Genomic DNA, 23372 nt, shown 5'->3' with positions numbered 1-23372 from the left:
ACTTTAGCAGAGATGCAACGCTGCCCAGTATAAACTTTCAACCAATTTTTTTTATTAGCATTTAGTTTATTGCAAACTTTTGCTATGCTATGCCATTCCATCCATAACGTTAAAAATCAACCCAATTGAACACCTTTCCCCGCTCAGAACATATCCAAAAGCTTCAATCAAGGAAATGAGGAGACAAGACAAGCATAGAGGTGGTGCCCTTAAAGTAAAATGTCATTTAAGCAGTTCGGAAGTAATCTTATGGTCTCTGGCCAGGATCTACGCTTCGTATTTTGGTTTATTTAATTTCTTTCCATGTTATGTAATAAGTCTTATCCAGGAGTGTTAGGAAGAATTTTCACGAATGTGCTAATTTCCCTTACCTTTTCAGACTCCAAGCAACTTTGCTGGATTTCTAGGATTAAAATTTTTACCTGGAAAGAGTGTGAGCCTTTTTTCCCACTCTTTCATGTATTTTGATGTGTGTTTTACTTTTGTGTTCTGTGGATATGGAGTTTTTAGACAAACTCCATAGGCATCCTCTTTTTCTTGTGTGTAACACAGCACCTTCAGTGCAGTGGAACAGGGATGTCTTTCAGACTTCCCAAGGTTTAAATACCTTCTCTGGGACAGACTACAGTCTCCCAGTGCATGTAAAGTTAAATTGACTTTGCTAGTCTTTTTTTTTAATTCATAGACCCAGCACACACTATCTTCCTATGCAGTGCTGGAGGGGTTGCCTAGCATCCCATATGTCTACGCACTCATGTAACAGTCACATGTTACCCTTTCCTCTTGAAATGGCCGGTGGTAGTGGTTTTAGAACAAACTACCATGATTTTTCCCCACCGCGAACACCAGTAGCTAAAAATCGGGGCAGCCATGTTTTTCAATATGGCACCCAAGACCTCTCTGTAAAAACAGACTCTGGTCATCTTTCTTTGCTGTTTCGTTTAGGAAAGGTCCTTCTTGTAACTCTGTGCGCCAAACCAGGTTTGGTCCCTTTGTTCGATGCCCTTTGGCAGGCTTCAGTGCTGAAGCCCTCCTCTGCCGCCTGAGTGTCTGGGGTGGACAGAATGTGAGGCAGGTGCCCGAAACTCCCTGTGCTTAGTCTCCTATGAGACCTGAATGTACTCTGGCGTGATTGGCTGGCTGACTGTCCGGCAAGGGCAGCCACCCTGCTCGGTGAGTGACAGCTAAGCTGGAATGAATGGGAGAACATTGTTTAAAAGCAGGTCTCTGGGCAGTCGACCACTGGAACGAAAGAACCGTAGACGAGCTGAAGAAAGACTACTGCAACTCCTGGACCGTTGGTTTGCCCGGTGAAGCCCTGTTGCAGGTCCGAATTGTCTGAAACTCTCTCGACAGAAAAGACCTTCACGGACGACTTCTTGCCTTGAGCTGGTGGGAACAACCAACTCGCAAGTCACCTGGACACTGTCTCCATACTAATCGAATTTTCATCAGAGTGCTGTTGAAAACCAGATAGCCAGTGAGAAGGATACCAGTTTGTGGACTTTAAGGCACTCACACCTTAAAACCGATGTTTAGCCAAGCTTGTGGCTTCTTCCCTGGGCAGTGCAGGAACCTCCCAACGTCGTCCTTCTTGTCCCCACGACTGAAGCTTAGGAACAGCGAGATCTGCAGGAACTGCCAGGAACAACTGCCTCAGCTACAGCTTTTCTTGCACAATAAGGTACTGGGCAAACGCGGTGTGGAAATCCTTTCTGCTGCGGTGAATGTGCGTGAAACTGTCCCAACTTTGGAGTCTTGTTCGCTCCTAATCTGACATACAACTCTTTTTCTGGCAAACTACTTTTAAGAACATTGGCAAAGACTTACCCGTTTACTACCAAGACACTGAACCATTGACTTTGGCCCAGGCCTATTGAATTCAATTGCCTCTTGTACTGAACTGAAACTATTTGCCCTGACTGAAAGTAATTGTGTGTGATTCTTATAACCTTTTGTCTTTTTACGCCTTTTGAAAGTTATTGAAGTGCCATTTTGCTCCCACTCCAGGGGAGCCTAACTTGTTCAGAAACGTATTGGTTGTGTACTGTAGTGTATTATAGTATGATATTGAGCTGCTTCTTGCTAGTGGAATGTGTAAATAAATGTGTATTCTTTTACAAAGAAACCTTGAGTGTTTGTTTGAGCTACTTTGATTGCAAGTCCTTTGTGTAACATCTTGTACTGCTCACATCCCTCTTGAGATAAGTCTGGCTGCTCAGCCACTGCTACCACATAACTGTGTAGTACAGGCTTGTACCAAAGGTGAGATTGTGCTTACACCCGTAGTCTTAATTGTGTGTAGTGTTCCCAAAGGGTACTGCATATAATTCTGCCTAGCAAGGAGCAGTCTGCCCTCATGCAGGGTCCACCAAGATTCCCATTTTAACTTTTATTATGTAGATTTCCCTTTGAATTTTTGGTCGAAAATGAACAGGTCTCGTCCGGGTCGGGTTTGTTCCTCCATGAAGACACTCCCACCAGCCTTCTGCATCAATTCCAAAAGATTTCACCATATGCTCATGCAAGAAGAGAGTTCTCTCAGCTGTTAGTTCAGGGCAAAAAAGGATCAAGTGCCTGAGGGATTCTTGCTGTAATTTACCTAGTCAGCATCTGTCATTTTCAACCAAGCCACCATATCTGAACAATGACCTTGGTGTGTAAGATATTCAGTCGAAATCTCCACATGTGCCTATATTCTGGGTGTGGAAACTTCTTCAAATACTGAGGGGTGTTGTTCAATTGTCCCGTAAGTAGTCTAGATAGGGTATATGTGTCTTTGAGTTTGCTCTTCTTGCTTCTGTTGCAGACCAGTCTGCAGCACAAAGTGCTCTTTTAACCAGTAGCTGGTTTCTGCAAAGGATATCGACTGACATGCCTAGATCTTTTAGAATGTCTAGGCATCTGTCTCTCCAAAGGTTTAGCACCCAGCCTGTCATTCCATCTTTCATTTTTATGATAAGCAGCTGTGGTGGACATCCAAGGAGTTCAGTTTGACAAAAGTAGACCGGGCTCTCCGGACGATGCGTACATCCAGAGACAGGAGGCCCAGCTCATGTCTCAGGATCGCCTTTGGCAGTCTTAGGATCTGCTTCCAGAAACTACCCTCCAGCTTCTCCCAAGGTTCACTAGGCAGCCCAAAACCAGCCTCTGCTGCATATGTCCGTGTAGGAGCTACCTTCTGGTTGTAGAAGACAATAACTGGGAGTAAGGAGAATTTCCTGTATTTTCTCCTTATTGTGTATTGGGATGTCAGTTGTTTAATTTTAACCTGTAGGTTTAGCAGGCAGGGTTTCTCCCAGCAGTTTGAGCTGATTGTTATCACCAGGTATTTTATTTTAGGCAGGTATTTTGTTTAAACCCTGTGCCTCGGAAGTTGGTCTTGTTTCTTGGTTTTGAGTTTTCCATCGTCAGGATTTCTGTTTTTCTCACATTGATTTTCATGCCGTTCTGGTCTACATACTTCTGTAGAGCTTGCAGCTTTCTCTGAAGCCAAATGACAGTCTTGTCTAAAGGGACCAGATCATCGGTGTATTGGAGCCAACCGGCCAAGCTTCCTTTGATCTTTGGTGGACAAGATCTAGGCAGGTCTAAGATCTTTCATGTCTGAGATACATATATAGTAGAGAATAGGTGCCGGGGGGCAACCCTGTTTCAATCCTTTTACAGTTTTTTTTTAAATCTCTACTAAGATTGCCATCCTGGTCAAGCTTGATCTGCATCACTGTTCTGGTATACAGTGCTTTAATTGCAGCCAGTAGGTCTATCGGGCATCCCATTGATGACATTTTGGTCCATAAACGATTTCTGTCAATGCAGTGAAACGCAGCTTCCATATGAATGCAGGTGATATATAAATGTCCCTTCTCCTTCTTGGTCTTCATCTTAAGTAGTCTAATAAGGAAGAGGTTCAAATCGCAGCCTACATTGCTGACAAAGCCAGTTTGCCTTGGGTCGTAGGATTTTGATTTAGATACCCATTATTTTAGGCGCTTGAGCAGGACACACGTAGAGACCTTTCCCAGGACATATAATAGCGCAATTGGTCAGTAGTTCTTTGGGTTCCCTCGATCACCATTTTTAAAAATGGGGATTACCACTGCTCGTTTCCACAAATCCAGGATTTTACCGCCACTTGCAATCCTTTAAAACCGTGTCAAACAAAAGGATGCCCACTCCTCTGGGGCCTTTTTGAGAATGGCATTTGTCAGCCCGTCTGGACCAGGTGCCGTCGAGTTGCTTGCCTTTGATATGATGCACACATTTCATCTTTGTCAAAAATGGATTTGCTAGGAGCCTTTTTTCGAAGGCTGGAAGTCTTCTGTGAGCCTTGGATCTCCACTGAAATAAACTTTTAAAATGATTGACCCATACACACTCTGGGATTGGATTAAGTTGTAATGAATCCTGGATGCTCTCTTTATCATTTAATAATTTCCATATATTCCTCAAGTTTTTTTAATTGATAGCCTGCATCATGCCTTCAGCATCGTTCTGGTATAGAGAAGCCTTGTAGGATAGCATCCAATTCCTATATTGTTGTTTTCTTCTAATTTGCTGGTCTCTATGTCGAGGAGAGAGGGTTTTTAGTGATCTTAAGTCTCGGGATAACCGGCCTTTCCTTATTGCCACTATGGCATTACATTTGTGCTTGGGTTTAGCTCTGTGTTTTGATCCTTTTGCTTGAGCTTCCTTAAACAATGCTAGTGTGGAGACATAGTCGAACTCTTCTGGGATCCTAGCCTGCCAGGCTGTTATGCTTGTCATAAGGTGGGGCAAGGTTTTGGGCTAATACAGAGCCGATTTCCTCTCCGGGTTACAGTTAATTTCTGTTTCTAGCACTTTGTATTTAAGTCAGATTCTATCTTCTGCGAAGGATTTTTGCAAGACAGCACCAGGAGGTTATGGTCACTGTATTTGGTTGCAGTTACCCTCAGGTATAGAACATAAGGGAAGACCTGGCCTGAGACAAGGAAATGATCCAGAGTTGCCCTGGAAAAAATCAAATGAAGGTTGCCACTGCCTTTTGATCCCCATTTACTTGGCCATTAACCATTCTGAGGTCTGAAAACTAGTTTCTTTCACCCAGGCTCGGCATCTGGCTGTCTTCTTTGGTTCAGTTTTCCGGATCCATTCTTGCCTTTTCGCAAGTAGCGGACACACTTATGTTTAGGTCTCCACACATGATGATCCAAGCACCTTGCATCTCAACATGAATCCATTCAACCCACTTCATAATGCATGTAATGAAACTATTGCAACACTTGGCCTCTGGGTTCCACTATGAATTAAAGATTACTAGAGGACCATGGGTTTCCATATAGTCGTCGGCTGCAGGCAGGCATGCATATTATTTGAATGTGGGGGTTTGGATGTATAACCCAGAGCACCTTACCCCTTATCTGTTGCTAACCAATGTTAATAGCCCCAATTAGGCCTTCCTTTAATCCCTTTTATTGCTGGGTTTAGATAGCTTGTGTAACCGTCTGATAATGGAATCTCTCTGAGCCAAGGCTCCTAGAGACAAACAATGTCTAATTTGGGTAATTATGAGTTCTGTGTGTCAAACAGATGACTGAATCCTTGGGTATTCTAGGATCCAAACTTTAATACTCCATATCCCTTTGTCATGGCCACAAGTAAAGAACCACAAGCTCCACTACATAAAGGGTCCAGTTGGACCCAGTCCTGGCGCCTTTGGCGCCAGGCTCATGGGAAAGTGTGCTCTGCACACTTTTATTCTGGTGCACATGCTATTTTCTCCTCTGCAGGGCCTCCACGTGCCTCCTGGTCGGACGTGGCCATAGGAGTACATTGGGCTGCACATGCAGCATCTTCTGGGAGTGGCAGGGTGGGGCCACAAGTCAGAACAAATGGACGTGGCTGGGACCAGGCTATTTAAGCCTGCCCCGCCCACATGCAAGCGCTTTGCGTTAGTATGCTTATAGCAGCGTAACGCTCACTGCCGCCTGAAGCGCATCATTTCCTGATTCCAGCAGCCACCGCAGTTGGAGCGCATCCTTACCTAATTCCAGCAGCAACCGCAGTCAGAGCACATCCTTACCTGATCCCGGCTCCCAGCCCCAACACTTACTTGGGAGTCCATCTTCGGCCAGCATCATCGCGGATCCAGGCATCCTTCAACCGCCAGCAGATCTTCAGATAACAGCATTCCAGTCTGACTTCACCAGGCCATCCCTGCAAGAGAAAAGGACAAATAAGGTTAGAAAAACTATAAAGACATTACGCTAAGGTTGCGCTCAAACCAATCCTCGCGCTTGACCCAAGAACCAAAATTACCACCTATTGGGACTCTGTGAACTCCCTTTTTCTTCATTGGGGCTCGCTTCTTGCACCACAATACCGCTGGGCCTCATACCACCTATTGGGGGAGAAGGAAAGACATTACAACAGATAGACAATAATCAAGGAAAAAGACATTATAGAAGGATACGAACAATCAACATCATCGAAGGATACTTTTGAAGTGGTTCAGCCACAGCCGGTCTGGGCTGCCATGCACATGGACCAGTGAAGAAACTTGGTCTATCAAAAGCGCCCCTGCAGTGAGAAGCAGGACAGAGAGCTTGCCATCATAATTAAACAGGATAGACTATATGGGTAGGCGCATGCGCACCACATTCTGGGAAGAAGGGTTCGAGGGAGACCACAGCCATATCGCAGCATTCTCACGGCCTCTTGTATTCTCGCTGGGGCAGGACCAGAAACCAGCGCAGTCCAGAACACAAGAGCAGGGGAAGAAGCCTGACCAAGGGAAGCCAGTTCCAGGGAGGGCTGCAATCGTGCCCCAACGTCGCTGCAGAGACCAGGTGAGCGTAACAGACCGCAAAGCCTCTCCGAATCTCTGCCTGGGCATTATGGAAACCTCGGAAACAGACCAGTTGGGCCAACTACTGGGGGAACTGCGGGCAGAAGTTCATGCCTCCAGACAAGAAACCAATGCCTTAAGAAGGGACCTTATGGGGGAGTGGCCAGCGAGCGCAGCATGGAGATGTTATCTTTCGGTGCTCCCGGGGCCGCGATCCTGCAAAATCCTTAATAAACAGGTGCAAGTGTAAGAAAAAAGACATTTTCCAGAAGCGGAAACCTGCCTCTATGAATCGCTGAAATTTGGAGCAGAACCGACGGCTAAAATTAGAGGAATCTGCTGAGGAAAGACAGAGGAACCGGCATTGCAGAAAACCTAAGATAGCCGCCGAGCACAAACGAAGAAACGCTCTGAATCCTGGCATCCTCTGAAGCAGAGCTGCATGCAGACCGCAAGAGAAATCCTGAGCTCCGACATCAAGACACACACCCTAGAGGCTGAAAGCGGCGAGTGTCTCCTGATCCCTGCACGGAGTTCTACAGCTGCAGACCGAAGGTGACACCAGGAGGGGAGGGCTGCCCCGCACGGCGGTCTGCGCCATGGCCCCTGGCCTCAGTTCCTGTTCAGCACCGAGCTGACCCGCACACACCAACCGAAGCAGAGCCCCAGACGGCAGATGAGCATACAATGCAGTAAGGAGAGGGAGAGGTGGGGAGCGGGCACCGAATCCCACCGGTGAAGCAGCGGGAGGGAGGGATCCCCCCCCTGCCTGCCTGGCCTGGCTGGGCCCTGCTACCCCCAGAATTACGGGAGCGATAAGAACTGGCCAACCCAAGGAGAGAAAGGGGGTGCAGCTGCAAGCATATAATAAACACTAAGCAGCATAAAGCTCCCAAGACAGCACTCAAACACTCAGCATGAAACCACCGTGCAAGCAGGCGACATCGTGGAGTTAAAGGCCCTAGACTAGAATACACGGACCGCAACGTGGGGAGCATACAGATAGACAAAAGGTTGGGAAGGCAAGAACTGCAAGCCAAACAAGAACGGATGGGAGATAGACCGACGGGCAGCTCGGCGAAATCGGAGAAGATTCCCCTGACCTGCCCTCAGTCAATTCAAAACTGGTCCAAGGCCACAGGCACCCAACTGCACCAGGGCCCAACAGCACAAGATCTCCGACTGGGGGCAGTGGGAGAGGAAAGCCAATAAATGTTAAACGCCTGATCTGAACCCACATGCAAATACTCACTCCAGTACTGGAAACAGATGAGGGAACGGGGGGCCAGAGGCATAGGATCAGTCAGATGGTGGCGGGCTGCATGCCCAAGCCATTTAACAGTTGCATGACTGCACGTGACAGCACCCCGTGTTGCCCCACACCAGGACACACAACTCGACGGATCTCGCAAGAGCACTAGGGTAAATGTTGCAACCTGATCTGATCTCAACAGAAGAGTGCACCCAACCTTGGGATATACTGAACAAATACCAACACAACGCACACAACAATAGAAACTCCATACAGATAACAATAATACTGTATTAACCCGTGGCACGGCTGAACTACTGACTTGCCCAGAGAACACAAGGACCCTCACCCTGAACTGAAACCCACACTCCGTAAGACCACGGGGTGGTAGGACGCACAGCCTCCGAAATGGGCAAAGAAAAGGCAAAGAAGGCAGGCACCCAAAATACAATGGAACAATATACGACACCTCCTCCAGCTCCCCCAGCAGACCAAAATTAATCTGGTGAATCACATGACCCTGATGAAAACCTATCCTTAAGAGATGTGATGAACGCCATCTCCAACTCGCGAACCTCCATGGAAGTCTCCCTACTGCTTTATGATCTGCAGAAGCTATCATCCCGCACGGGTGAGGCCGAGGCACGCATATCCGTTGCTCATAAGAGTGCTATCAAATATTAATTTATTATAAAAGTGTGATATATATTTATTTGTAAAATAAATCTTTTAATTTGCAAAAACAAACCTACTTCTTGGCTCAGTGAGGTCAGGGGGGATTCAAAGAGAGGGGCGTTATACAAGTGTTTATCATCCAGATCCATGAACTAGTCATATAAATATATAAATAAGGGCTTCCCTTGGGCATCCCAGACTTGGCATTGACTTAGTTGGAGTGCTGAATTGAGGTCACTCAACAGAGTGGGGGCTGGAGCCGGGACTACTGGATTAGATCTACCACTTGTGCAATTTAAAAAGTGTACTAACTGACAGGATAAATAAATCCTGTTGGATCGCCACGCCATGTTACATTGTAAAAGCACCCCTCAAAAGAAGGACGCTCTAAGGAGACGGTCTGTTTTGCAAAATAAAATACTAACTTCTGTAAGTCCGGAAGGAAATTAATTTCCAGAATGAGGACCTTGGTAGATATCAAAATAGCCAGAGAGCACCTCTTACACAAGCTATTTGTGAGAGGGGAATGGACGGAACAGGACCAGAATGTGTGGTTGCAGGCAATCGCGCAACAGGTCACTGTAACTGGGTCAGATATTTGAAGAGATCAGGGTCCCTTACATGTGGCCCTGAGTGAACTATATATGGCCCCGAAGGCCAAGGATGAGCACAACAAGATTGCCAGGTTAGCAGCATATTTATATATGGGAGCCATACAGGACAAATGTGCTGAAGGCCAAGATCTGGCAAATAGGCAACTGATGGCATTAGAGAAGGCCCAATCTGACCTGGTCTCTTCCGAGCAGAGGCTGCAGAGGAGCCAGGAGTCAGAAAATGGTAGTAGACAGTTTATCATTAAAATAAAAGAGGACATGGATATACTGCAACAGGAAAAGACAGACCAGGATACCAGATTTCTGGCCTTGCAGAAGGAGTACCAAGAAGGTCTGGACTACTGCAAAGCCAGAAAAAGCTGGAGCAACAACTAGAACTCAACAGGCCATGCACAGAGCAGGTAGCCACCCTGCAAAGTCATCTAGATAGAGTGAAGGCAGAGAGCAACAAACTGATCCTGAAAGACCTGGATACCCAGACAGAATTTGAGCAAGAACGCCAGAAAGCTGGTGCCTTTCAAAGGCAGAGGGATGACCTGGCGGCACAGATGCAGGCTCTTAGTCAGGAAAGGGACACCTTATGCCAGGAAGTCTGCCGATTAAAAGAAAAAATTGAAGAAAAATTGAAGAAAATCACTTGGACCTCCAGGGACTGAGTGACCTCCAAAAAGAGCATCAGAACTTGTTAGAGCACACCAGGAGGGTGGAAGATGCTCTGGCAAGAAAGGAGCAGGCCAGTAGGGATGGGACTCACGAGGTAACCCTCCTGCAGCAAAGACTGGCCCAGTACTCCAGGACCAACCAGGAAGCACAGAGGGAGAATGAGGCTCTCTGTCAGCACCATGATAGGCTCCTGCAACAGGTAGCCATGCAGGAGAGACTGCTAGAGTCTAGTAAGGCCTTAACTGAGGAACTGAAAGCACAGGCTCTTGCATGGCAACAGGGAGCAGGGGCTGATAGAGATGAGGTTCGCTGGGAAAGGGAAACGCCTGAGCATAACCTCAGGAGCCCTAGTACCAGAGGCCTTCACCTCTCCCAGTCCCTGGACTCTGCCTCCCCCGTGTCCCCTGGCGCACATGAGCACAGGGCCACGGTGATGGCAGATTACTATCCAGCCAAAGGTATAGGGCTCATAGGCCAGTACCACCCAGGAATGGATGGGCGGACATCCAGGTATGGGCACCTAAGTACAGTGCAATTTAGTGGGGAACCCCAGGAGAGTAGGCCCACTAAGGGCATCCTGAAAACCTCTGCCCAGTTAGGTCAGTGGGGGGGGGGAATACCCATCAAATCCTGGCAGCAAGGAGGGATCTGAAGACTCCTCTGAGCGTCGCAGGACACAGGAGACCAGGTCCCCACATTCTGCCAGCCATTCCCAGGCTCGCAGAATCCGGGAAAACCTGGAAGATCAGACGGGCACCTCTGGGAGCAGTGCTTCTGAGTCAGAGGATGAATGGACCAGGGTTACCCGAACCAAAAAGGCCAATAAGACAAAAAGGGCCTTGCTTAAGGACCCTTTAAAACAGATTAAGGCAATAAGGAGTGTCATCACCCCTTATCACAAGAACGCCAAGTATTCTGTCTGGGAACACTTAGAGCTTTATGAGCAAATGATGGAGACCTTCCATTTGAAGGACAGCAGTAGCTGCATTCAGTATGTCAAATGGACATTCTCCCCAGAATACTCCAGTTTCTTTGTGGGGCTGGAGGACCAAAACCATTCAAGATGGTCCACATATAGGGCGGCCATCTTGAAACATTTTTCTGTTCACAGAAATCCCCAAGAGGCTCGCAAGGCAGCCTACAATTTGCAATGTGGGGAGGATCAGGCCCCACAAGAATTTGTGCAGGAATTGAAGCGTGCCTTTGCCCAGACTACCAGAAGGGTGCGCACGGACAGTAAAGAGTTTGTAAATACGTTTTTCCATGCCTTGCCCAAATACATCATGACTCAGCTAGTGAGAGATTTTCATGAGAAAAGGTCACTAGACTGGGTCATTGAACAGGCCACCCGAATCTATGAGGTGCAGAACCCCGTAGAAAATAAAAACAACGCCCAGAAAAGTCCCAAACCGACCAGCACCCCTGCTTGTGCCAAGGTGGCAGAGGTAAAGGTTGCCCCCATTTTAGATTTGGAGATGGGGGGGCCTAAAAACCTGCCTGCACCGAATAATTCTCAAGGAGGTAGTCCCACAAATGGGGTCCCTAGCTCCCCTGACTATGTAAATCCCCGCTACAAGGGAAACCGACCCATCCTCGGGTATGTGTGGACTCCTCCAGCCCAAGGGGGGGATCCAACCAGGCACCCAACCCAGGGAACTTCCCTCCTAACTTCCCCAGGAGGGCAGAAATTCACCAAACCCTGGGCAGAACTTTTTTCCCAGGTATCCACCCAATTTCCAGCCCCAAAATCATCCATCCTTCTTTCCCCAATTCCCTGAGCCCAGACAACCTAATCCGTGAGAGGGGAGGCCAAGGGTGGAGGGGGTACCCAAATCTTCCCATCCCGGGGTACTACCATAGAAGGGATAGCTACCCTTCCCGGGATCAGCCCAGGGGAGAAAATAGAACCCCGTATCAGCCTGAGCGGGTTTCCCAGTTAGAGCGCCAGGTCCAAAATATGGCACAGGATCTGGGTCACATGCTGAGGGCCCAACAGAACCCTCAGACGAGCATGCCGGCGCAGAATGCCCCAAACTCTGGGCCTGGTGCTCCAGAACAATGACGAGGGCAGCACCCCGATAACCCACCAGTTCCCAGGGAGGAGGCACAAGGGGAAGGGGGGTGTAAAGCCTTGGAGGAAGCTTCCTTCCCCACTTGTAAACAGCCTCTGGAAACCCAGGAACTGGAAACAAAATCTCCTACCCCTGAGAGTCTGCCACCCAAGGAGCAGAGAGGAGGTAGGAGAAACAAATGGGTTGAGCTGTCGCCGCCCCTCATTCTATCCCAGAACCAACAATACCGAAAACCCCTGGTTCAAACCCGTCCTGGTGACTGCCTCCAAAAAGGGGGGGCGGCCCGGAAACCACGGGAACCCAAAACTGCATCAATATCCAATTGCCAACTTTTCCTTTCAGATTCCCAAAACTCCCTGCCGAACTCTGCCCAAATCTCTTCTCTCTCAATGTCCAAAACCAGAAAATTAGCCCACCAGTTGTCCAAAAATGTGCATTATCTGTGCCCCCTTGAGGAGAAGGAGGGAAAATACTATGCCCCGGTACAAGTACAGGGGCAGGGTACAATTTTGGCACTGGTGGACACTGGATCCCAAGCTACCCTTCTGTCCAAAAGGGCCTTTGATGAACTAAATGCAGGAAGGGGGCAGAATTACCGAATTCCTCTCACCTCTCTTCCTGGACAACTTCAGAACTTTGACGGGAAGGAAATTCCTGTCGAGGGGACTGCAGATTTGGACATCAAAATTGGGCGACACAAGGTGAAACACCCGGTCATAGTAGTGACTCCAGAGAGCACCCCTTGTTTATTAGGGAATGACCTCCTGAGAAGGTTGTCACCCCTAATAGATTGCGTAAACAAGGTCCTCTAGACCCAGACTAGCCGACCAATAAAATTAAAACAGAGTGTCAACCATTTCAGTTGAAACGGCACCTGCCACATGGTTGAACAAAAATCGGACCTAGTAGAATTTCACTTCCAGAATAACCAAACTCCAGACGTGACAGTAATAGCAGTAGGACAACAGACTGATGATGTGGGGGGGTCCTCTCTATTTCTGAAAATCAACCTTCCTGTAATTCTTTACTAATCCACAATCAGACATTCCCACTCCGATTGTCAAGAAAGATGTGAAATCAGCTCAGAGCCTGGCTGATATTCAGCAAATTGGAGAGCAGTTGTTCATCCCTGTTCAGTTAAATGATGGGAAGGACTCTGTTCTCGCCCGAGTGTGTGTGAACAACGGTAAGTGCTTCATCAGCGAAGCCCTGTTCCGCCAACTCCCAAAACATCCAGCCATTCCCACATTTAAACTGATAGACAAATGGGAAATGGACCTGGAAGCACCCAATTCCAAACATCTCCTGCTAAGCAGGTGTATGCTCAAAATCTCAATTGGCAACAAGAGCATAGTCCATAATTGTTGGGTCGTGCGAGACGTCACTGCCGCCTTTTACTTGGGCAGTGACATTCTCAATCGCTTTGCCATTAGTTTGGACCTAACAAACTTCAAAGCTTGGTCCCGATTAGCGGATATTCCCATGGGCTTTGATGATCCAGAAAAAGCATTTAGGTCAGGTCAATTGCTGCCTTATGCAGTTGAAATTCAGGTTAAAAAGGAAGTCACCATCCCAGAAAGGACCCGACAATTCTCCCTGGAAGTGAAAGTTAAGAGGACAAAAATTGAAAACCCTGATGCTTATATTCATCTAAATGCTTCTCTCGAACGGCAAGGGTTGGGGGTAAACCCAACACCATTAGTCAACACAGAACATGACACCATTCCAATAGAGGTGTATAACAGCGACTTAAAGAGTATTACTCTAGCCACAGGCACCATTATTGGAATGGCGGTTGATGACCGACATTTCTCCATTGGTTTAGGAAATGAACTGTTAGGACCAATCCCCAAGGACTGTTTTGACAGTGACAGTGATGACAATACAACACCAGACAGGATCTTTACCCGGCATGGGGGGCGGACTTCCTGGTGTACACTTCCTGCCCTTTTGGTAAGGAAGATGTGACTTGTGACTTCAGAAGGGATGAGGTGATTTTCCAGGTCCATGTTGGCTGCCTTTCCCACCTGAAGCCTCCAGTCCAAATCAGCACTCTGACCAGGGACTTCTCCACCCAGCTGAAGGAGGCTGCTGAGATAGCAAAACCAGAAGTCTTTCCAGGCTTCAGGCAGATGGTGGAAGAGAGAGTCAACCTTGCTGATTCCTGTGTTACTCTGGAGCAGAAGCAAAAGTTGAAACAAGTTTTCTTGGATTTCCAAGATCTCTTTGCGGTGGACTCATATGACTGGTTGCACCGACATCCACACAACAACAATTCCCACGGACCCTGGCATGACTCCAGTGTTTGTGAAGCAATATCGCTTGCCTCTCGCATCCATGGAGTCCCTTACTGAAATAATTAAGAACCTGGAGTTCCGGGGGATAATCCGTCCAGTACACAAGCACCTTCAATAATCTGGTGCTGGGAATATTGAAGCCAAACGGCCAGTGGAGACTCTGTGCCGACCTTAGGGAGCTCAACAAACGGGTCCATATTTCCCGATGGCCTCTTCCTCTACATTGACCAAGGACTGGCCCAGATCCAGGGGTCACAGGTATTCACCGCAATAGACCTGACCAATGGATACTGGACTGTGCCTGTCAGTAGGGAGGACCAATACAAGCTGGCTTTTACCTTTGGGGGCTAGCAGTACACATGGACACGGACTCCCTTCGGATACCTCAACTCCGGCAATGAATTCAACATTTTCCTACATTAGGCCATCCCCGACATGGGTGCGAGGGGTAACCTGGCTTATGTAGATGACGTCCTCATCAAAAGTTCATCTGTGGAGGAACATATAGCGGAGATCCGTTATGTTCTGACACAGTTGAGGGCCGCCGGAGCAAAAATTTCCTTTCAGAAAGCACAGTGGTGTAGAACCCGTGTTAATTTCTTGGGGCATGAGATTACTCCTCAGGGTCTCTGTCCCCAGGAAAAGAAAGTGTAAGCACTTCAGAAACTGAAAGACCCCACAACTCTGCGGGAACTAAGGAGCCTCCTTGCACTGACTAATTACAGCAGAAAGTTCATTGAGGGCTACGCAGAGATCACTAGACCCCTGATTCATCTCTTGAAGGGGGGGGTCAAGTGGGAATGGGGTCCAGAACAATCCGAGGCAGTTAGACAGCTTAAAAGAAGCCTCTCACAAGTGCCTTGCCTAGTTTACCCTGTCAGAAACAAGGAGTTTTTCTTGGAGACAGGGTTCTCTAATACATGCTTGACTACCGTATTATATCAAAAGCATGACAAGGTCAATAAAGTAATCTCCTATGCGAGCAAAACTTTATCCTCTATGGAGGAAGAATTCAACGACTGTGAGAAGGCACTCCTGGCAATGGTGTGGGCATTGAAGAATTACCGCCCGTATATCCAGGGGGAACACATCATAGTGGAGACTCCACACCAGCCTCTGCAATATCTCCAAAGTGACAGAATTCGGGCCGGAAATGTGAGTAATTCCCGAATTACTTCCTGGATTCAGTCAATGCAAGGCTTTCCTGTGGAGGTCTGATATGGCCAAAACAAGAAGAGTCCCCTCGCGCAAGGTCTGGCTGATTTGCATGATTGTGCCAGAGAAAACTGTCTAGAGGACGAAAGTCTAAAAATCAAGGACAACATGGAGGCATACCTTAATTCCCCACACAAAGTCTTTGAAGAAGACAAGTGTGAGGGAATGCCCACTGTCTATGTGGATGGATGCTCTTACCATGTTGACAACAACGGGGAAAAAGAACTTGTGGCCGGAGTAGGGAATGCATGGGTGAATGAGTCCCCAGAACCCTCTGCTGGATACAAAATTGGTCCCCGAAGTAGTCAGGTGGCAGAGTTGATGGGTGTGTATCAAGCCATCCTCGCTGCTGTCCAACATAAACTCCACGAACTCATCATAATCACAGATTCAGATTATGTACAGAACGGGTTCGTGGAGCACCTGGTTAATTGGAAAACCAGATGCATGCTATGTGCTAATAAACCCTTGAAACATGGGAAGTTAATTCAAAACATTGATGATCTGGTCACCGTGAATGGGATGACCATCTACTTGAAGAAGATCAAGGCTCATTCCAAAGTAGATGGACCAGACAAAACTGGAAATGACTTAGCTGATCAGCTGGCCAAAACCGGGGCCATCCAAGGGGATCTAGTAGAGATTGAGTCCCTGTTGGGGGAAATCCAGGTCACTGCTATCACTAGGTCCCAGACAAATGCTCACAATGATCTCTCAACTGCACAATGGAGTAAGGAGACCCCAGATGCTGATTTGATTACGGCTCAGAAAGGGGGATCCAATAATTGGGATGTTTTACCAACACATTGAGGACCCTGAGAACTTTCCCGATGGATACCGATTACAGTGGGAAAGAGGACCTTAGAGTGTTGATGAAATGTCCAAAAATGTTCTGAATCCAAGACGGTTTGTTGGTAAGGAAATCCCAAGCGGGCCATGATCAGTGGGTGGTCCCTACCTCATTCAGAAGCCTGATATTAAGTCACGCCCATGATGCGGCCACCGCCGGTCATAGGGGGTTTCATACAACACTTGAGATCTTGAGAGGTTGCATACTGGCCACACATGGGGCAGGACCTCGACCAATACTTGAAGGGGTGTCTTGTGTGTGCACAATTTCAGCCAACATCCCTCACACACCGTGCGCCTCTCCAAAAGAGGGGGATGACACTGCCATGGTCAGATTTTCAAGTTGACTTCATAGTTCCCGTGATTCGCTCCTTTAGGGGAAATAAGTACATGTTGACGGTGACATGCTTATTTACTAAATGGGTGGAATGTCTCCCGGCCCCAAACTGCAAGGCAGAAACAGCAGCTGCCCTGATGATCAACCACATCGTTTCGCGTTTTGGTCTACCCCAAAGGTTTGAGTCAGACAGAGGTAGCCATTTTACCAGCGAAGTAATGACTAAGATGTGGGAGATACTAGGGGTTAAAAGGAAGCTACACATTGCTTACCGGCCAGCCTCTTCTGGTGCAGTAGAATGTTCCAACCGAACCATTGTGAGCATATTAAAAAAGTTTGTGGCAGATTCTGGGCCAAGTTGGGATATCCGATTACCTCTGGTCCTAATGGCCATCAGATCTACCCCTTCCTCTGCAACTAAAATGTCACCATTTGAGCTGATGGCTGGACGCAAGATGGTGCTTCCCCAGCATTTGCTCTACAGGACCCAAGATCAGACATTAATAAATGCCTCCACAACTCACGAATACGTTGAGAATTTAAGGAAACACCTCCAACATGCTTTTGCCTAAGCTCAGCGGAATCTAGAAAGATCAGCCGAGAGTATGAAAACTCACTATGACCTGAAGACTACCAGGAAAGAATACAATGTGGGAGACTGGGTCTATCTATACAATTTCCAAAGGAACCAGGCCAAACAACGAAAGTTTCTGCCTACATGGAAGGGACCTTTTGAAATTGTAGACCAGATCTCCCCAGTCGCCTAGAAGATCCGCATCCCCAAGGGTAGTTTGGCGGAAGGGGAAGACACATGGGTCCATATTAATCAGCTAAAGTGTTGCCATCCCAGGCACACTCTAACAACTGGAGGAGTCCTCTGCAATCCCAGAGGGGGCCGATCCAGAATAATACAAGTCCAACCCTAAAATATCCCACATATAGCCTATAAAATTCCATGATTCTTGAATGCAAATGTTTCCTGATGTATAAAATGTATATGTTCACCCCACAATTAATAGTGGGGGGGAAATGTCTACGAATATGTTTCTGCCGCTTTGCTTTGTCATCCTAGGAGAGATGAAACCATGGAGACTGACCAAGGGGGACGACCCGGGGACTGAGAGCAAAGATCTGAGGGGCCCGGGGTAGCGCCCGAAACTCCCATCAGGACCAGCGAGGAGAACCGATCGATCCACCCTGATGGAGGAAAAGATGCTGAACTGTGCCGTCTGCAGAATCAGAAGAAGATGATGCGGACATCCCAGCGCGTGGATCAAAACATCCTTTGCACCCGACTCCCCCTTGACTCGAAATCAAAGTGCATTCGGGCGGGGGGGGCTTGTCGGGTGTCTTGACCCACGTTTGAACTATTATGCTACAACATTTGGTGCTGTGGGCTTAGAAAATCCAAGATGGCGGAAAAGCCCACATTTGCGCCATAATCCAGGAAAACCGTGCAGTTTTGCGCACACCAAAATGGTTGCCTGACCTGCCACCAACCAGTGCGAGCGTGATGGGCTACACACAGAGCAAAAACCAGTGCAAAGAAAGATGGTTCTGTTCAAAATCTGTTTTTATTAATGTCAAAAATTGCTAAGATCATGGGCACAAAACCACCAAAAGGATCCAACTTCTTGTTGGGTGTTCCACATCATTTACTGCAAAAATCCACACAAATACAGTATCAGCAAGAATCATCTGCTATCAAGCGAAATCTCATTTTAAAGCTATTGATGTAAGGGCAGCTGTCATTTGGTATTTAAGGTACTGATGGTCTGATATGAGGCTTTAAGTAGGTGTTCTATTCGCGAATCTCACCATGGATCCCATTCAAAGCTGACAGCGAGCGAACATTACACAAGAAACATCAAGGATAACTCCAGTCCACAGCAATTTCTTCTATGAATAGAACACCTATTTAAAGCATCATATCAGACCATCAGTACCTTAAATACCAAATGAGCACAACAACTGTAAGGATATTATAACATCAACTGAAGCAAAAATAAGCACCTAGCATCAATCCAAAAGGGATACTCAATCCCCTCCCCTGAAGAACCGTCCTCAAAAGGACGGGGAAACACGTGTCGGGAAGCAAAATATCCCAGTGAGGCAACTGGGACCAACATAACTGAAACTACCTAGCATTCTGCTATTCGCATGTATACCAGTGAGGCAACTGGCAACATAATTGCTATTATCCCAGTGAGGAAACTGGGATTGACAAAACTGCAACTACCAAGCACCATGTTTCTCGCAAATATCCCAGTGAGTCAACTGGGACCTTCACAACAGTAACTACCAAGCATCATGCTATCGCCTAGTAAAACATAACGGAAACACAATTAGTCTTCAACGGAATTACTTTTGAAAATTAACAACCAAACTGCTTTGAACATTTAACTCTAAACTCAGACTGGAACAAAAAGCTCTCTCTAAAAGGAAGGAACAATTTACCTACAAGTCACTTATGAACCAATCATTGGACAATTGAAACTATCAGGCTAAATCAAGCATGACGACATCAAACAGCAAAAATATTGTGACTTGATCAGCACTTTCTGACTTATTGAAGAAATAATATATTAAAATTTATGTTGAATCAAAACACATTGTGGTAATAGATTTCTTTATTTAAAAGTGGCAAAAGTGCTAACCAGGGCTATAACCCTCTTATCTACAAAGTAATGGAAGCAACTCTGCATCCCAGAGGGATATCAGACCATTCACCGCTCATGATGCTACTCGAAATAGAAAGGCCCCAGCCCCCGCCGACCTGGAGGCTAAACACCTACTATTTAGGATTTGCAGATCTGATAGAGAAGATCCAGGAAGCTACTGCATCATTTTGAACTAAATCAAAACTCGATAAATGATGAAGGAATAATATGGGAAGTATACAATGCAACTCTGAGAGATGAGATATTGAGCTGGACAGCAGCACACAGGAAGGAGGTCGAAGAAGCAGAGATAGAGGTGCAAAATGCTGAGGCGCAGTATATAAACACAAGTGACCCCGAAGACAACAGAACACTACAAGTGGCACAACAGAAGCTACATAACATTACACTGACCTTCGCAAGACAGGCACACAGAACCATGAGAGCTAGAATATACGAAACTGGAGACAAAGCTAGCAGGATGTTAGCGTGGTTGGAGAAGAGAGAGGAGGGCCACCTCCAGGTAAGATGCATAAATGCCACAAATGCAGAATGATTTTCAACTGACCCAGGTATTGCGGAGAGCTTCGCAGCAACTTATAAGACGTTATATGCCTCTCCAACAACCCCGATGGATCCCAGTATATTGGACAAAGTCACCATCCCGTCCCTGAATGATACACAAAGAATGAGTCTAGAAATGGATATCACGAAGGAACTACTGACAGCAGCCCTGTCCCAACTTCAAAATGGGAAAACCCTGGGACCCAATGGCTTCCCAGTGGAAACGTGGAGAAAGATTGGCAGCGGTGATATAGCACCCCACATGCTTAAAATGTTCCTACACTCCAAAGAAAAAGGAATTCTTCCCCCGGATCCAAGAAAGGTCAGCATAGTAGTGATACATAAGGGAGGCAAACCGCCAGACGCATGTAGCTCCTACAGACTGATCTCACTTATAAACATAGAAGCAAAAACACTAGCGAAGATACTGGCCAATAGATTACAAACCGTAATAACCTCTCTCATTCACCCAGACCAGTGTGGCTTTATGCCACAGAGATCCACATGAATGAATATTCACAGGCTCCACGTTGCCATTGAAAAGATACCAGCATTACAAGATTCACTAGCACTCCTCACTATTGATTTTGGGAAAGCCTTTGATTCGGTCCACTGGAACGCCCTGTGGAACATAATGGGTAGAATGGGATTTGGTGACCAATTCATAGGCTGGGTCAAGCTCTTATACAACGCCCCGACAGCCGAGATCAGGGTGAATGGATGGACATCACGCACCATCAACTTGGGCAAAGGAACTAGACAGGGCTGCCCGCTCTCTGCGTTGTAATTCGCTTTAGCAATTGAACCCCTTGCAATAATGCTGAGGGAATCGCAGCTATGGAAAGGATTCCGCTGGACCCATGATTGGGAAGATAAAGTCTCCCTTTACGCTGACAATCTATTGATCTATCTAAGCGATCCATCAGTGTCATGTCCGGTGGTCACCCACATATTAAATAGATACGGAGCCTTTAGTGGACTATGGGTTAATTATAATAAATCTATTCTATTCCCGATTAAAGGGATCAATGCAACAGCCCTGAATAACTGCCCATATAAAATAGAAAACAAGCACTTCCGGTATCTCGGAGTACAAATTACGACTGATCTCACACAATACACACCCCAAAACCTACATCCAATCAGGGATAGATTTGCGAACGATGTAAAACACTAGATGACCCTACTCCTCACCTTATTGAGGAGAGCGGCTCTATTTAAGATGCAGGCTCTACCACAGTTTCTTTACATTCTGCAGAACGCACCATTATATATACCCAAAATAGAATTCCCCAAAATAGACGCAATACTCAGGAAACTGCTGTGGGGAGGAGGCCACCCCCGAATCGCTCTGAAAACCCTACAGCGCTCCGTATGGGAAGGAGGCATAGGACTACCCCACCTTCAAACATATTACTGGGCAGCCCAGATGCCAATAATAAACGACATCCTACACAATAACCAGCAACTACCACACATTCGAGTAGATAGTCAGGTGGAACAAGGGCTCACCCCATTAGAGACCCTCTACCGAAACACAACACGCCCGACACCCAACACAACAATAGCCCATAGAACACAGATATGGAAAGATGCACACAGGCATCTAGGCTGGGAAGGGAAGATCATACTGAAGCAGCCCCTGTGGTGAAACGGGCATCTACCAGAGCTCAGCAAAATTCTGAAATGGGCAAACTGGGAAGCAGCTGGGATAACAAAGCTAGAAGACATGATGCAAGATGGGGAAATAGTATCATTCCAGACTATGAGAGACAAGTTCAAGCTACCCCTACCCCCCACAGAACACTTTCACTACAGACCGATACGACATACACTTACCACATGTGAGATCGACCTTCCCAACGTGCCGGAGTGCACACAAATTGAGAGGAATATTGTGATGGAGCCCATAGACAACAAAATAACCTCCACAATGTACAATGCAATCACCTCATTCGCTACAAAGGAACTTACGAACCTGAAAACAAAGTGGGAAAGAGATATGGGGCCACTACAACTGGAGGACTGGACCATAGCCCTCATGTATCCCAGAGAAACAGCTATATCAGCCAGAATTCGACTGATCCAATTGAAAATTCTACATAGGATATGTTATCCAAGAGAGGCCTTATACCAATGGCGGAGAGCAACAGATCCCAACTGTTTAAGGTGCCAACAAACGAGAGGAACATTCTTCCAAATCATATGGGAATGTCCACATATTCAGTACTTTTGGCAGAAGTGCTGTGACAGGCTATCGATGGTCATAGGTCAAACAATACCAATGGACCCCAAACTACTGTTACTGGGGATAGATGAAGACATAGAGATACCCCGTTTTGAAAAGCTTATGGTCGCAACGACTACAGGCCTCGGAAAAAAGAATCTGGCACGATAATGGGTCTCTCCCTCGCCCCCACAATACGAACAATGGATAACAGATGTAGATATGTGTGTGTCAATGGGATCATGAGTATACACCAATAGAGGATGCCCAGGGATGGCACATAAAATCTGGCAGAGGTGGGAAGACACCTAGCAATGCCGAGAAGCAGAGTGCAGGACCCGAGGAACTGCTGAGTTCCACCTGAACTAAGTGTATAATGGAAGCCCACGGACCTAATATATAAAGTTCCCTTCAAAAGGTGACTGAAAAAGCAGTGCATTGAGAATGTTTGTATGCCTTTATGTCTAGACTATTAAGTATTGTTTGTTTGTTTATCTCAAAACCAATAAAATATGTTATCAAAAAAAAAGAAGGGACCTTATTGTAGCTCGAGAACAAACTAACGACTTGGCAAGACAGATGCTTCAGACCCACGCAGGTCAGGTCCCATTACCTGGGCTTGCACATGCTCCTATGCCGCAGCCATCGCCACCAGTTCAAGTGGTGCTTCCACGTGCAGTGCCACTGGCCACGCCTAAACACTTTACCGGCGATCCCAATAAGTAGGCTATATTCATGAACCAATGTCGCCTCCACTTTTTGTGCCGGCCTGGGGCTTTTCCTAACGATAGCGCAAGAGTCGCCTTTGTTCTTTCATATTTAGGAGGCAGCCCAGCGGACTGGTTGATACCATTAGTAAACCAGGATGATCCTCTACTCCGAAACTTTGGGGAATTCCAACGGGAGATGGAAAAATTGTTTGCTAGACGACGATTGTTTTCTAGCCCTGGATAATGAACTATTGTCACTCAGGCAGGGAAACCAAGATCTGCTGACCTATATCGCTACTTTTAATTGTCTCATAGCACAGACAAATTGGCCAGAAGAGAAGAGGAACCACACTCTTTTCAGGGATTGCATGGGGAACGAAAGGATGTTCTAGCCCAAGTGGTCAATCC

Source organism: Ambystoma mexicanum, chromosome 2q (genome assembly GCF_040938575.1).
Source record: "Ambystoma mexicanum isolate Mex_15411 chromosome 2q, UKY_AmexF1_1, whole genome shotgun sequence".
Taxonomy (NCBI): Eukaryota; Metazoa; Chordata; class Amphibia; order Caudata; family Ambystomatidae; genus Ambystoma; species Ambystoma mexicanum.
Note: the sequence above shows the minus strand (reverse complement) of the source record.